Consider the following 17,728-nt stretch of genomic DNA (forward strand, 5'->3'; position numbering starts at 1 on the left):
AACTTTGTAGGTGTTTCTGTTTGTTCTGGGAAATGAATGTTTTTGTTATTGAATGATTGCTCGCTGACTCTGGTGTGGAAATGTTTGTCTGCACTGGTTCTAGAGCGTTCAACAATCTGTGATTGTCCTGCAGATTGTACAGTGCTGCCATCTTCAGTAAAGGAAGATAAAAGTTATATTACTAGTCCAAAGAGATCTTTTACACTGCACACAGCCATCAAAATATCTCCTGTTAGCCAAAGCTAACAGTATCAAAGTGTTGTCTCAGCCAGGTTACTCAGAAAATACAGACTTGTTTCCATGGCCAGAAATGCTTTTAGTATCTCACACAAACTGTTCAACAAGACTGCCGACAACCAAAATGACAGGTTCACCTATCATAGGAAGGATAGTAAAAAGACTATAGAAACAATCTAAATCTTCTTAAGCTGAGATGACAACAGTCGAGCATCAGCAGGAAAAAAAATAAACAATTACAAAATTTAAAGAGAAGAAACAAAAGAGGTTCCTCTCTGACATTATGTTGAATTTGCATAAGAAACTGATGCTGGAGATGCCCCTAACATAACTTACCCCTAACATTAACAACAGAGAGACCTGTGTTTGTAAAGTGCATGAAAATACTCTAATGAAAGCAAACAGACTCAAGCAGCTTGGAATTATTAACTCACAGAGCTTGAACAAGGTGGCAGAAGACTTGTGCTGTGACTTACAAACAAAAGCTTTTATGTTCAGAGAATGTCTCTCATATATTAACAAGTCCGTTTCACACACCTCTAATAGATCCAGGACAGGACTTACATGGTGGTACCAGTGGCTCACAGTTTCCTCAGGGAAGAGTTTTCCAAACAGTGAAATCTATTCTCTGAAAAAGGGTGGAGACTTACATGTAGAGGTGTCGTGCAGAAACAAAGAGATATGTCTGAGGCACAATCCATAAAATATTCAGGTCCTGAAGTCAAAGCAGAAATTAAAAAACAGAAATCCAAACCAATAAAAACTGTACTCAGACGAAGGGTTCGGGGTCAAAACCAGGCAGGCAGTTTGAGTCCAGAAAACCAGAATCCCAGTCAGAAACAGACGGGGATCAGATTACACACTCATGTGTGCAGGGGGGCAGAGACAGAGAACAGGGTCAGGTTCAAAACAGGTCAGATAATAAAATGCTGGAAAGTTGCTAACTGACAGGCTGGTTTACAGACATGTTGGTGAGGCACTGGGATGACAGTCCTTCTTATAAGGAGAGAAACAGATGAAACAGATCAGTGGCTGACTGCTTCTCATTAGCATGCTAACATTTCAGCAGGAAATCTTCCTGCATCGAGACCTGATGAAGCAACTCAGTTTTACTCCACTCATCTCTCTGATCTGAAATAACACATTTATTTTGTGGAAAATTAAATCTTTGAAGTTTCTGATGGAGAGATAAATTTGGTTAATGTACATTTAATGTACGTTACATGTACACTAACATTTAACATTTAATGGTAACTTTCTTTAGTACAGTATTTAATAACATAAAAGGTAAAGAAACAACTAGTAATTAATGCTATTTACTGGTAAATATGATAGAAGGCTGCTTTATTATTTACCTCCAGATGTCTTTGATTTGCTGGATGATTTGGACTTTAATGGGAAAAACTATCTTGTTTTCTGAACTGCTGAACTTTTCTCCATATTTATTAAAAAGTAAAGATGTATTTAAAAAGGTTAATTTTAGATTCAGAACGAAATACCTCACTTTACTTATTTCATGTGAAAGACTCATTTTAGGATGATGAAAGACATTAATATGTTTCTGTAGAAAGAAATCTGCATTGACTAAATCAATGAGAAAAGAAGATTCTCAGTCCCCCGCTGTAGAATATAATATTATTCTAGGTTGTAATAGATAATAAATTAGGATTTTCTGTTCCTGTGTTTGTTCATGTTTTTACACCAAAACCAACAAATGTTTCTCTCATGTGTGAATGAAAACCTTGTGATGCTCATGGTGGTAAAACTTTGTCATTAAGAGTTACATTTTCTTTTTCAGCAGCAGCTTTTCAAGAAAAAGTTAAAGTGAATTTTCTGTGTGAACCAGATAAAATGTTGCAGTTAACCATGAAAACCTCAGCTGACACTTGGGAATCAAAGCTGATGTTCAACATCCCTCCACACACACCGAGCTTCATTTAACTTAAAGACTTTTCAGTAGTTAACAACACATGAATGTTCAGTTTCAGGAAAGTTTTACAGAAATTTCACAGTCCAGTTCTTTATGAAGTGACCTTGTAAATGGTGGAAAAAGAGCAGCTTCTATCACAGTTTTACCTCCATCTAGAAATCTGATGTCTTCTTTCTTCTCTTAAAAACAGTCATGAGTTTTTATTTTATATGTTTGGTCCTTTACAGCAGCTGCTGGTCAGGATCAACTTCAGAGACCAACTGAGAATCAACAACCAAACAATCGAGGAAGAATCAGCCTCTTTGCTGCACTGGGCCTGATAGCAGCAGCAGCAGCAGCAGCAGCAGCTCTGATGATCAAACTCATCTCAATCATTTGTTTTATTAAATCTACTGAGAAGATGACAAACTTCAGATCAGCTGTTTAACAGAAACCTGAAGGTCCATGATGCTGATTTTCATCCTGACAGACCTCTGACCTTTTCTCTTTTCTATCTTCACCCACTGAGACAAGCAACCAGGATGAGAGACAGAGAGATGACCCACATCTGATTAGAGACTGAGGAACTCGTGGCCTCTTCTCCACTGATGTATAAATGTAAAAATATTTGTAAAAGGTGGAAAAAGAAGAACCATCATCCCTGAGACTGCTGCAGGGTTTTAACTCAAGATGGAAACAAACTTGTCTTGGTGCTTCATGTGGTTTCAGCAGAGCAGATATGGATTTTAGACCAGAACCATTCAGTGTCTTGTACAGCAGCATGTGTCTAAATGACTCTCCCCTTTTTCCTCCTTTGTTTACAATGAAAAATGTTTTTCTGTCATTATCTCCCAGTACATGAACTCTGTATCTCTCTTTAGACTCGCTGATTCAGACTCCTACGAAGTAGCTGTGAAAAGTGAACATCCTGAAACTGCAGCTTCCAGTTCCTTACTGGAAATAAAACACTCCACCACTGTAATAACACATGGATCAGGTAGATGGCAGCAATGCAGCTTTAACAGAGTCCCATGTTGACTCAGACAGACTGCACACTCATCTGCTTCTAAAGCTTACATGTTGTGGGCATCATGATTATTATCCAGACTGGTGATGCCTTCTTTAAGCTGACGGAGTGACTGGTGTTCAGCTCTGATTCAGTCCAGATGAGTTAGTCTGAAGGAAACTGGAGCTTCAGTCTGACTGTTTTACCTTCAACCAGGAACCAGAGAAAACTGCTGCCATTTCACATCTCTGAAAAACTATTTTACCACTTTCAACGTTTCTCTCATTAAACTTTTATATGATCTATTCTACAAATGGATGTTTCTGACTGACTGGAGATGCATCCCTGTTCTTACAGCCTCTACTGGTTTTCTACCTAAACTATGAGAGCAGAAATCTGAATTTAAGGGACTAAATTCATTTTATATCAACCCAGTGACATAAGTGACTGGTCACAATAGTGACCATAAAAAATATTTTTGTTTACAGAGCTCTAAAAATGTTTCTGAGTGATTTTTCAACTCTGTTTCAGTCAATAATGAAATAATATAGTGTTTAGATTAAATGTGTGCAGTGTCACATGTTTAGAGTAAACTGTCACATGATCAGACCTGTTTACTTCCTGGTTGCACATTGAGGGGAAGATGGCTGCCTCAAACCTCACAAAGAAGAGGTTAGTAAAGTATGTTGAAATTAACATAGGACAAAGATTTTTGGTACACATGATCTTTAAAGTGTCTAGTAACAATATATGTTATTGCATTCACTCAGATTTGTTAGATGTGTGTGCAGAATGAGTAAACATGTCACAATAGTGACCGGTGGGATACTACATTGAATTTAGGTGCACAATTATTTATATATATAGAAAATTCTTGCCGTGCCTAACTTTTAACTTTTTTCTTTCTGTTAGATATACTTTGAGTGAGGTTCTTGATATGTTAGACATAAGTGATGGCCCAGACAAGGCATGCAACATAGCAGTTATCCCTCAAAATGAGAAAGATGCCATCCTAAGTGATTGTGATAGTGATGAGTCAGACATGGACTATGAGGGGGAGATAGGCCATTTGCCATACCGGATTTTGAATGCACTTGCTGAACTTATGGGCACAGATGATGACCTCCCCCAATCCACTAGCCCTCCCCAACCACCTGGCACAGTTTGTACTGAAGAGTCTAAGACCTCTGCAAGTCATACCAGGCAGCCACAAGAGCCAAGAGCAAAGCTACTAATGATCAAACATGAAGTTCAAGACAGGAAAATCAATGTTGATGAATTTACCCTACCCACCACTAATTCTCCACCACCCTCAGCTGAAGATGAGCCAGGGTCTTCTAGCCACCAGAGAGGCCAGTCTGGGAAACTTCTAAGGTCTTCTAGCAGCCAGAGGGCCAAAACCAAAGAAACACCAAGGTCCTCTAGCCACCAGAGAGGCCAGTCTGGGGAACTTCCAAGCTCCTCTAGCCATCAGAAGGGTCAATCAGAGGGGCCATTGGTGCAGCTTGAAGTAGTCAAGAATAAAGATAGAGTGTTCAAAAGATCAAAGAGGCCAGCCACTGCTAGCATTCCTGAACACAAAGCATACAGTCCAAATGCTGCTGAATGTATCAAACAAAGTTCTCCTGATCCAATGGGTGTTTTCCTACTAATGAATCGACCCACACTAAGAGAGATCACAGTTGAAATGTCCAACCTCTACTCAACCCAGACCAAAGACAAGCAACTAGATATGAGTATGGATGAGCTCCTTACATTCTATGGGATCCTTCTGGCATCTGGGTACAGCACTGTTCCAAGAAGACATATGCACTGGTCGCTCGACAGGGATGTACATAATGAAAGCATTTCAAATGCAATGTGGAGAAATCGGTTCAATGAAATAATGGCCTCACTACATTTTGTTAACAACACAAAGATCACTGAGGATCCATTTTTCAAGGTTAGACCCATCTTCACTGAGCTCAACAAGTCATACAAAGTCCTGCCATATCCAGAATGGCTGTCAGTGGATGAAAGCATGATACGATATTATGGTCGACATGGATGCAAGCAGTTCATAAAAGGCGAACCAATTCGTTTTGGTTATAAGATCTGGAGCCTTGCCTCATCCAGTGGGTACATGCATCATATGGAGCCATTTGCAGGACGCCATACGCTCCTACCAGAGACTGGGTTAGGCCAAGGGCCAAGTGTTGTTCTTGGTCTTGCAGAGCAAGGTGAGGTGCCACAAGGTTGTAAATTCTACCATGACAACCTCTTTACTTCCCTTGCACTCCCGGATGAGATAACTAAGAGAGGATATGGCAGCTGTGGGACAATGAGAGAAAACCGTCTCCTTGATGTTCCCTTCAAACCTAAGAGCGAATTCATGAAGTTACCCAGAGGAACCTCTGAAGTTCTAACACAAGGAGAAAAGCTGCTGGTCCGCTGGAAGGACAACAACATTGTCACTATAGCAACAAATATGGAGGAGAAGTATACTGACACAGTTGTCAAGCGATGGAACAAAGAGCGTCGTTCCTTTGACCAAGTCCGACAACCGCAAAGTATCAAGCAATATAATGAGCACATGGGAGGTGTAGACCTACATGACCAACAGGCCTCAAGATACAGTATCGCAATCAGGTCCATGACGTGGTGGTGGCCCATCTTTTCATGGACTCTCAACAGCGCACTTGTAAATAGCTATTACTTTTACAAGTTTGTTATGGGAGGTACCATTGACCTGCTGACCTTCTCACGGATAGTAGCGCAATCTCTTATGCAAAGGTTTGGCACAAAGCCACTAAGCCATGGAAGGAGATCTCTACTGACTGCCTCTGTTCAAGATCTGGCAAGATATGATCAAGACTCTCACTGGCCAACCAATACAGGGAATCGGTTCCTGAGGTGTCATTTTTGTGATAATTGCACCACCTATGCCTGTGAGAAATGCAATGCATCACTACACATTGAGTGCTTCAAGAAATATCACGGCAAGTAGAAAAAGCTTGAAAGGACTGTCAAGTAAAGAATACTCAGGTCATCGAATGGTGAAAAGGCGCAGTACAGCAGACTAGGTTCATTCAGTCATTGCTGTATGAAAGTGGGAAAGATAAAGGTTTATCGTTCATTGTTTTTGTTATGCATTTTTATGCAGGTCTCTACCGTTACCTTCATGTTCTATATTACTGCAGTTAGAGTATGACTGTTTATAGGTAAATATAGTTATACACAAATAAATCAAGCATTTTGTTCAAGAGCCGGTTCTTTATACATTTCTCTAATTTGCCATGGTATTTGTTAAAACTTGAATGTGTACTCTACAGAGGACATTGCACCTCGCATGTTTAATGTGAATGGATCGCATGAGCCTAATTCACATTATCAAGTGAATGTTGCACTAAAATGTTATAACATTGCAATTTATATTGTACAAAAGTACAATTTCAAATGTTGCACAAATGTAATGGTGTTGCAAGTTATATTAAAATAAAGAAACAATGTTGACATATTGTTATCTTTATCTTTAAGCAGAAAGCACCTCTACTTGAGAGTACCACACATTATCCCACTGTGACCTTGCATAAAACACACTTTTTCTTATATTTTTCAATGTTATTTTTTAAAACATATTGATTAGTTCAAAGGGCTACCACCAACACCTGATTTAAATAGTTTTATGTCTGGGAAAAATTTGGTATTAAATGGGTTAAGATCCTACATGAAACAAAAAGCTGCAGAAAGCTCCACTGATAGCAGCAGATTCTACATGGTGATCATCTAGAAAACATCTGCTGGGATTTATTTATGGAGACCAACAACAACAAAAAAGCATTCATCCCTTTTATTTGAGTTTTGATGAGACTGTTCCAGTTTTTGTCTCTACTTTCTGTCTTTTATCAGTCACACAGATCCAGAGCAGGACTGAGATCCTGAACTGAGCCGATGAGTTACATGAGAAACTGATCCAGAAGTGAAGGAGCTGCAGAAACACGGAGCTTCATAACAAACTGTAGATGTGACTTAAAGGCTGCTTCACTGTCATCCTGTAATTTATAATGATGACAAACAACAGGGCTGCAGGACGAGGACAAGTCAGTTTCAAAGGTGTGTTTAATAAGTTTTGTTAACCGGCAACAGTTATTATTTATTTATTTAACCATTAATCCATTCATATTTTGACTGTACAAAAAATAAAACGTGTAATCCCCCCCCCCATCCAGAAACTGTGTCAGGGCAGCAGCTTCATGGTTCAGTCAGTCAGAAGGAAACCAGACATTTTTTATTTCTTCTTCTTTTTCCTGTCTGATCCTGTCCTGAGCAGTATGACTGAAGCAGCTTGCTTTCAGCTGCAGGATGTGTTCAGACACGATTCAGGTGTGCAGGTTACTAAATAATGTGAAGTGTGGACCTAAACTCCTTCACAATGATGTGAGAGACTGATGATGATGATTTCTTCATATGTAAAACCTCAGAGTTAAAAGATGGTTTTTGTTTAAGAAACCTGATCATTTCATTTATTGACCATCATGAACACAAACATGTTTCTGTGTTTCCAGATTTAACCACTAGGTGGCAGCAAACCACAATCCTCTCATCAGCATCATTGTGTAAGAAGACACCTCTGTATGGTGAAACTTTTCAGTGTGTTCATCATGTGGGTTCATATAATGATAACATGAAGCAGCAGGAGACATTAAAGCTCATGCAAGAAGTTTTTATTCTACATGAAATGCTTCAAACCAGAAACTTTGTGAGACCACAGGATAAAAAGTCTGAATAAAAAAAAAACACTTTAGTTAAGGTTGTCATGGTGATCAGGGATGTTAGAAATGTGTTTATGAAAGTCTGAACCTCCATCTAAAGAGATGAATCTGGGAAAGTGTGAAGCTTCATTGTGAGTTTTAATCACATTTTCTCTACAGCACCAGTTTTCCTTTGACACTGAGAAAATATGAGTTATAAAATATACAAGAACCCACCCCAACATCCATCCTTACCAAGCCTGCTTACCTTTTAGGTAATTATTCTCCAAACAAACCAACCAAACTGAACGCTGGAGGAAGGTTTGTCTGTTTCCTCTGTAATGACAAGAATTCACGGTTAACAATCGAGATCAGCTGATTTACTTACAGACGTGTTTACAGGTGAGGAAAGTCCATCCATCCATCCGTCCATCCATCCATCCATCCATCCATCCAGCTGGAGTCTATCTCAGCAGTTAGCAGGTGAGAAGCAGGAAACACCCTGGACAGGTCTCCAGTCCATCACAGGACCAACACAGAGAGACAAACACTCACACACACTCCTCCAGAGGATTTACAGGGACCAGTTAACCCTTACATGCACGTCTTTGGATGGTGGGAGGAAGCCGGAGTGAAGCCACGCATACACAGAGAGAATATGTAATCTGATCTATCATTGATTTTCAGCTTGTCTAATCTTTTCATTTAAGAATGACTCCATAAGAGAAAAATAAAGGAATAAATTCACAACATTTACTAAACAATACAACTGACAACAAACAGTGAACAGCAGGTAATAAATCCACATGTGTAATGGTGGGTTTATCGGTTGTAACAAACTATTAAATCTGAAAGAATAACTTAAAAATAAGTAAATAAATCATTTGACAGAACAGTTTATTGTTGAGGTGAACCTGATTTCTCTGCTGGTATTTCAACAGTTTGCTTTCTTTCAGTTGCTGAGCACAGCGTTATCACAGGTAAAAAGCTGAAATATTTTAATTAAAAAAATCAATAACCTCTAAAAGATTTACATTTAAACCTGTAATTATTCTGCTTTGCAAAAGTTAAATAAAAACAGGGGTGGTAGAAGTGATAAACAAATCATTCTGCAGGTTCATGACTAAGTTTTCACTTAATTTATTTCTATTAAAAGGACCAAAACTAATGATTGACAGCAGATTAAATCCATGCAGAGTTAAATAGTTAAACCTTGATGCTGAACATGTTTGTCTTGTGTGATTTCATGTTTTTCCTTCAGTGTTATTAAAGCTCCTCTCTGCTGTTTCCTCTCAGCTACAATCTGATCCACAGTGTGGATTTCCTGAACCTGAGCTCACACAGAAGGAGGACCTGAGAGGTGGAGAGACAACATCATAAACACTGTGCTGCTTCTTAACAATAGTAACAAGATATTAAAAAAGAAAAATGGTGATTCTTATGTCTAACAGCTAATCAGGAGCAGTTTTATGCTCCGTCTCCTCACGTATTACATGTTGATAAACTGACTTGCTTTGATTCATTTTCACATTTAATTATCACATGTTCACAAGTAAAGGTAGAAAAATAAAGTTATTTTTATCTTTCATTTCTACATTAATCTACATATTATGTTCATAAGCTGTTATTTCTCTGGAGAATCATTAAAACTTTACTACTTTTCACTGAAAGGAATAAAGCAAAGGAAAGATGCTCCTTTCATTTATTTTTATTATTTCATTTTTGCAGTTAAATAAGGTGTTAAATAAAAGAGAAACACACAAAAACAAAGAAACAAAATAAAAACATTTTAGACCAAAAACACTTGAATAAAATCTGGTTCTGTGTTGAGTTTGAAGTGTGAATGTCACAAAGATCAGCTGCTGGACTTTATTCTGCTACGTGTAATATGATCATATGAAAGTCTTCTACATGGTGAAAGTAAAAAGCATGGTTCAACAAGAAGAAGACATCTGTAACACATCTGTAAAACACAATCCCCAACGCCTCTGCAGTCAGTTAAACCTTTACAATCCTCTACTTACATACTCTGAACATTAAAACTTGTACAGAAAGAAATTAATTCAGAAATTTAACAAGTTCTTCACAACGTTCAGAATAAAAGTGCTTCATGGAGATATTAAATACAAACTCCTGTGGTTCCAGTTCCTTCTCGTGTCTCAGTGTTATTAAAGCTCCTCTCTGCTGTTTCCTCTCAGCTACAACCTGATCCACAGTGTGGATTTCCTGGACCAGAGTCTTCTCATGTCTGGTCCTGATGCTTCACTTGTGTTGTTGTGGAGTCAGAAAGCAGGATCAGTCTGACCTTTGACCTACATGATGACACAGCTGTGAAGCTGGAGCACATGATGAGAGCTGATGTTCACTGTGATGAACCATCAGACTCTTCATGGACAGTCTCTGACAGCTGAGAGTCTGTCTTCAATCACGTCGTGTTCTTCCATGTGACAGTCAAAGTAAATGTTCAGAAGAGTTTCTGAATCCCATCATCAGTCGGTGTTTCATGCTAACAAATAGTCTCAGACATCTGGAGCAGTTCTGAGGGTATTTTGTTCACCTGAGTCCAGAATGCAGCTGATTGGTGTTGGTGATTGTATTCGAGAGCTCATAGGATTCTTCACTGCCAGATATATATAAACTACATTTATAACTATAGATGGTAGAAGTAACAACCAGATTGTACCAGGTGATGTTTTATCCTCTGGTTTTTCTGCAGCTGCATGAAAACAAACAAACAAAAACAAACTCTTAGATGTGTAAAGTGTTTACATGAAGATGAACATTTACACTAATGTAATAGTTGTAGAAGTAAATAAAGAATTTATCCGTTCATTCATTCATACATTGACCAAGTTACAAACATTTCTAATGTCTATAGTTACCATGGTAACAGCTTACTTACTTTTCCAGGTATCGGTCCAGACGTTGTGCTTTCTTTGTGAGATCTTGGGGTCACATTCAGAACAAAATTAACTGTGGAATGAAATCTGGATCAGTGTGACGACACAACAAGAACACACACCTCTGCTGGTTTAAACTGATAAAACCTGTTAACTTACACTCAGCCTGAAGCTCCCATCGACTTAACTTCTTGTTATGATTATTCATTTCACATCTGTAGTTTCCAGAGTCTTCAGCTGTGACTCTGGACAGATGAAGTGTGACTCGTCCTTCTCTGAGAGCGTCTCTGTCACACTGAACTCGTCCTGAAAACTGCTGATGCTGAGACTCTGGAAGCTCAACACCATCCATCAGTTCATAGAAAACTTTCTCAGGTTTTGAGAGAAGAAAACAGATGATGTTGGTGAGAAACATGTCTGTTTGGTTCTGTCTGTCCCATCTGATGGTGATGTTGTCGTCCTCCTCTGCCTGATAGAAAGTTGTTTTCTCTCTTAACTCTCCTGCAGTGGACAGATAGAGGTCATGTATTAACTCACATTAAGAGATGACGTTTCGCTCTGTTTTCAAAGAGTTGTAGTTCTGATTTTTGTTTTGTTGCTATAAGCAGTAAAAGAGGCTGAAGAGTAACTTCTGTATAAATCCATTCAGATTAAATGTGAATTAATATGTTTTACTTTTTAATCTTTTCATCCTGGTGGAACTTTCACATCCTTAAACCTCATAAACCTGAAGAGCAACGTCAGTTATTTACAATCAAAGACGTATTTTAACCTGTAATCTGGTTTTCATTGTTGTTTTTCAGAAGCTGAGAGATAAAAGGTTTGTAAACAGCTGCGATATATATATAACTCATTTAAACAAGACTGAGGTTTGAACAGAACCATGAGCAGATCTTTGACTGGTGGTTCTGGACTCTGGTTAACTGGTTCATGGCTGGTAGTTCTTAGAGAAGTGGGTATACTTGTATGTCCTGCACTAAACCACATGTTAGGATGGAATCATTATAAAGACACTCACCACAGACAGAGGAGGTCAGGTGGAGAAGCAAAAGGATCAAGGTCATTTTTGTCTGTAGGAAAAAGTAAAATGTTAAAAAAGGGGATTTTGGAGGGAATAGAGAAACATTTTAGTATTTCTGAGACATACAAACTCAGAATAACTCAGATAAAAACAGCAATTTAGCTAAGACCAAGAGTTAAACGCATCTAAATCCTATAACGTTATTGTGGCAATAATAATAATATTAATAATAATAATAATAATAATAAGAATAATTAATATTATTATTATTATTATAAACTGCACTTTAAATTCTTAACTGATCAAATCATATTTATATATTTATCTGTGAATTTAAGCAGGTTCCACTTTCTGGTTTATGCGCTCAATAAACTTTTTTTGTTGTTCCTTTTTGCATCAATTCTATTATATATTAGTATATTCATTCCCTTGTTTTACTCTGTTTAATTCAAAGCAGCGAGTTAACTTTACATTTTTAGTAGATTACCTGCAGTATTTCATGTAGTAACTTTGTGGTTTTCCTGCCAACTTGACAAGCTGATCATAATCTATCATGTCATTAAACTTTATGCCTTCTTCTTTTAACGTTAACTTATGAAGACCTCAAAACAACAAAACCACAGTTAAAATTCATGTTTTAAGCTGCAACACCTGTGATGACTATCATGGTTTATTGTGTGTTATGGTTTATTGTGAGAGGGCACTATTATCATTGTTTCTTGTGGTTTGTGATGTGCTAAAAATCCTGATAAATGCTGTGAAAATGTCAATATTTAAGTTATTATTGACAAAAAAGACTTTATACTTGGTAAGTATTTAACTTCATAAATTGTTTTTTAACTTTAAAAGCTTTGATTTGTGTTAAATGCTCACATTTTTATTTTTATTGTCCTAATTTACATAAATTTTATCTATATTGTATGAACAACACTGAATGTGACGCAGTGAAAACAAGTTTCCTGTTTCTCTGAAAATATCAGCTGGAATATATTTGTGTCACAAGAGGGCGCCAGTTTATAATTAAACTAAAGAGAAGCAAACCTGAGAAGCAGAAACACTTTGACATAAACTAATTTATTTATTTAGTCATGAGAAACTGTAAAAATAATTACCAGCTGGATTTATTAAATTCTATGTAACTCAGAATGATGCCAAAGATTAATTCAGTCTGAACTTTAAACTATTTTCTAAGAGGAGACGATGTATTATTGTATCAAAGATGTAGATATGGTTAAATATGGACAAATAAATTAAATTACTTGTATGTAAATAGTTAATCTGTTTATGTTCTAATGAGTTCAGTCAAGTTATACTTTTCAGTCTGTTACTGGAGACAGATGTGTGAATGTAAATGTAAATACTCTGGAAACTTAAAAAGTGACGAACAAGCAAAAGAAAGCAAAATAAAAAAAACCAAACAAATAAAACAGATGAAATATCACATGTAATAAACACTGATCATGAGAAGAACGGGTGAGCTAAAAATGAAAGTAAATTATTGAAACAACAAGTCCAACCACACCGTCTTCAAAACATATCCTGTCTGCAAAAGAAGAGGAAGATAAAACAGTTTTGATAAAACAGCAAACTTTCTCCGATTAGAGCAAAACAGCAGATGTTTCTGAACATGACAAAAGAAGGTAAATATATTTATATGGTCAGCATAGACTTTGTCCTACTGTTAGCTTACTATGTTATTAACTGTAATTTAATCCCACTACACTGTGAGAATGTTAAGCTTTAAAAACCACAACAGAGAAAACGTGCAGAGTTAAAAACACGTCAGGCTTTAATGAGACATAAAGATACTCACTGTCTTTTCTTTCAGGTCCAACACTGCTGTAGTTTAGACACCAGGAGAAGATGCTCCATAAAAACTGCTGAAGAAACACACTTTCTGTTCTTGGGAAGGTTTCTGTCTCTCTGCCATCTTAATTGCACCCAGTTGCACAAATGAAGCGTTGCTCCACTTTGTTTACAAATTCAAGCATGTAGACTGGTCTGAGCAGAAACATAAAGACACGCCTACATCCTGAAACACTCTTAATGTAAACACAATGTTAACACACTCAATGCTTTAATGGAGACGTTGATGGAGGTTCTGATTTTATATTTAATTTTCAGTCTGTTTTTGTGTTTCATGAGTTTGTCTGATGAAACTATCTGACTGCAGGAACATCCTTATGTTAACCAGCATCCAGTGTGTGTGTTTGTGGTGTTTAAGCAGCTGAATCTCATGTTCATCATGTTGCAAACAGACACAGAGGAGGAAGTGTTTTTCTAAACTAACTTCCATCTTCAGACTGTGTTAATCAGTAAATAGAAAATTTAGTTTCACACCATTAAACTAATCTTTAACCAGTTTCATTTTTAACCAAACTAGTTTTTCTTCTTGATGCTGTGAATCAACAGCTTATTCTCCATATCAGTATTTTATCAGAATTACCACTAATGATACTTTGATGTGCTTGTTTCTACATATTTTATCATGTAACTCTGTATTTCTGTACTGAAATGTGAGTCAGTGAAGCCTGAGTCTGATCCTCCATCACAGTGAACATCAGGTCTCATCATGTTCCAGCTTCCCAGATGTGTCATCATGTAGGTCAAAGTTCAGACTGATATTAAAACGTGTTTCCTGCTTTCTGACTCCTCAATAACACAAGTGAAGCATCAGGAACAAACATGAGAAGCCTCCAGTTCAGGAAATCCACACTGTGGACCAGATTGTAGCTGAAGCAGCAGAGAGAAGCTCTCTGGAGAGGATGTGTTTTACACAAGTTTTATTCACTTTGGTTTAGTTTTCATCTAAACATATTGATTATATGATCAGTGACAACATGATCAGAAGAAAATCTAAGAAGAGTTGATATTCCAGTCACTGGTTTCTGTGAGCAGGTTTAAAGCTTTACTGCAGGAACTCTGCACATCTGCAGTGAAAGGAGCTTTTTAAAGCTGTCAATCATTTCAGTTCAACAAGCTACATAAATCTGATCCATTAATAAATAAAGTAAGAAAACATAAAAGAAGATAAAATGCTAAAAACATACTGATGTTGACATGTTAGAGATAAAAATAGGAGACAGATAACAGAGTCAGGAGGAATTTAGCTGCTGTGTGTAACATAACAGCAGAATATAAATGTGTGTTGGTAAATGTAACAAATGGTAATTAGATAACGTCTCATTTACAGAGACTACAGGTCCTCAACTCAGCATATATCTGTCTGCAAGGAGACGTGTACACTCTTAGAAACATGAAACAGCACTTTCAGTTTGTGAGCAGCTTTAAGTTCAATGAGGAGACAGAGAGAGAAAGAGAGTCAGAAAGAGAGTGGTGGGGGAAATCCCCCACCATTGATGCAGGTTGAGCAGCTGTGGTGGTGCTGAGATCTGTTGTGTAACATCATCAAATGGATAACTGACTGGATCATTTGAAAGCTGAATGTATGCATGAAGCAGAGGCATAGAAGAAAAAAAAACATCACTAATAAAATCCTTGTTTCTCTTCCTCATCACAGCATTTTATTTATAACATTTTAGCCGTTGTTAAATGAGTATTTCCTTATATGTAAGAAATGGTTAAAACATTTTAAACATTTGCTGCTCGCTGGCTCGTGAGTTCTCTATGAACTGACCTTGTAAATGGGAGAAAAGGAGCAGTATCTATCACAGTTTTACCCTCATCTATAAATCTGCTTCAGCCAGTTCTTAAAACAAAACAATAAGACGTTCACTGCAATGAAGCATGTTGACTGGGTATTTACAGAGCTGTAGTGTAGAGACTATAGACTTTTCTAGTAAATGCTGCCCTCTACTGGTGAAATTTAGCTACTTTTAGTTCAAAGTAAACTATTGGGCGCTGAAGCCACCCCGCCCCTCCTCCCAGTATAAAAACGGAGAGGTGGGGTGTGTCTGGTCTGGCGGAGGCCACCCCGCCCATAGATATCTACAATAAAGTCTTTATTGTAGATATCTATAGTTGAGACATCTAGTATTTACTGTGTGCCTACAGGTCAGTCTAAACAATCTGTCACTGTGGATAAAACTAAAGAACTAATTGTTGACTTCAGTCGGTCTCTACACAGTCATACTCCACTATACATTAACACCTTTCCAGTTCCAGATCGTCCAGAATACAACGTTTTGGGGCGTGCACACTGCAGACAACCTCACATGTACAGAAAACACCAAATACATTACAAAGAAAGCCCAGCAGCAGCTGTACTTTCTAAGGAGTCTGCAGAAAGCCCGCTTCCCAACCTCCATTCTGATAACCTTCTGCAGAGGGACCATTGAGAGCATCCTCAGCTGTTCCATAACAGTATGGTTTTTTCTTTCCATCTTTCACACAACGGTAGAAAAACACCAAGTGTGCATGTGGTGTGAATGAATGATGGATTCACTATAAACTGCTTTGGGTACTTTGAAAAGAGCAAAATAAATATAATTCATTATTAAATAAATGTTGATTCATTTATCAATTAGAAGACAAGTAAGTGAAGAAAAATGTCTGTATCCAGACAGGGATCTGGATAATCTGATCATCTAACATATAACCACCTTTTTTTTCTTTATTCTATTTAATGAAAACTAGCAGATGGCCTGTGGAGGTGTTTTCTAATGTTTTGGACATGGCTGCACTGAATGCAGGGTCCTCTACCGGAGCTGCATCGATGCCAGAAGGACCCGACGTGTGTTCATTATTTAGCTGTACGAGCAACACAACACACTCTAGAAAGGTTCCTGTTTGGTGGAATATTCCTGAGTTTTATTCATCTTTTAAACCTTTTCTTAAAATAACTAAGAGAAAAGAGCATAACTGTCCTTCATTAAGTAATTAATATATAATTACTGATAATCTCCTGATAATCATTTAAAAGAAAATCAGTGTTGACCAGAGAAAAAGGAGCTTATGTGAGCAGTAAAATCTTTGTGAAGCAGGAGAGTTGATTGTATCAGATGATGAAAGCAGAGAAGCAGCTGATCACAGTTTACTGAGATGACTGGTGTTACTGGTTGGTGTGCTGAAGGTCAGCATTGATTGATTGATTGATTGATTGATTGATTGATTGATTGATTGATTGATTGATTGATTGATTGATTGATTGATTGATTTGAACAAAAGACAAAAAATGGAAAACAAAAGAAATATGCAAAAGAAGAAACGTTAAATAAGTCTGAGTGGGAAGAAGCCAACTCTTATTTCCATATATATGTTTTAATATTATGGGATGATCATGTTGTTATATGATGATTTAAATAAGTTTATACATGGACGTTGCTTGTGTTTGTCCTCCAGCTCATTCCACAGTTTTTCCCACATACAGACACAAAAACTCTTCTCTGGGTGTTGAGTGGTAGTAACGCTGACTAACTTCATACATGATCTGTGCTGTATGATGAAGAACCAGGTCCTGCAGTTTAAGTAACTTTGATTGTAAAAACAGAGAACTTGTGTGATGAAGAAACACAGCTTTGTGTTTGATAGGGACGACACTTTTCTGCAACACTGACAGTCAATAAAGATAATTTTTATAATTGTTTCCCCAGATCTCTGTTCAGTAGGTGAAATATGGAAGAACTAATGAGTAACACAGAATATGAAGTGAACTGTAATTTAAAAGTTGCTTTATTTTATTTATGGTTGCCGTTTTTCTTGCTACTTGGTTTTGTATGTGTCTAATGTTTGGCTTCCAGTGAATCATAAAACATTAAGTCTCCAAATGAATAATAATCTTCATATTTCTACTCACATGAACTGACATATTATCTGAAGTGGTTTAAAACAGAGCTGGAGCCACATTTAATAAAGAAAGTGTAGAAAAGCAGCTCCATTAGAAGCTTCATTCAGCTGGAGACCCGACACTTTAATAAACAGGCTGAAGCATCCAGAGTCCAATAAAATACACACATTTACAAACAC

At 37.3% G+C, this 17,728-nt stretch overlaps 1 long non-coding RNA gene across 1 annotated transcript; it reads left to right on the forward strand.

The window, feature by feature from the left end:
* Positions 1-8,070: 8,070 nt before the first annotated feature.
* On the forward strand, positions 8,071-9,291 carry LOC121639842. The gene is made up of 3 exons (XR_006010260.1): positions 8,071-8,365; positions 8,839-8,862; positions 9,179-9,291. It is a non-coding gene; the product is annotated as an uncharacterized LOC121639842 (long non-coding RNA).
* Positions 9,292-17,728: the final 8,437 nt, after the last annotated feature.

This window comes from Melanotaenia boesemani, chromosome 5 (assembly GCF_017639745.1).
Source record: "Melanotaenia boesemani isolate fMelBoe1 chromosome 5, fMelBoe1.pri, whole genome shotgun sequence".
Classification (NCBI taxonomy): domain Eukaryota; kingdom Metazoa; phylum Chordata; class Actinopteri; order Atheriniformes; family Melanotaeniidae; genus Melanotaenia; species Melanotaenia boesemani.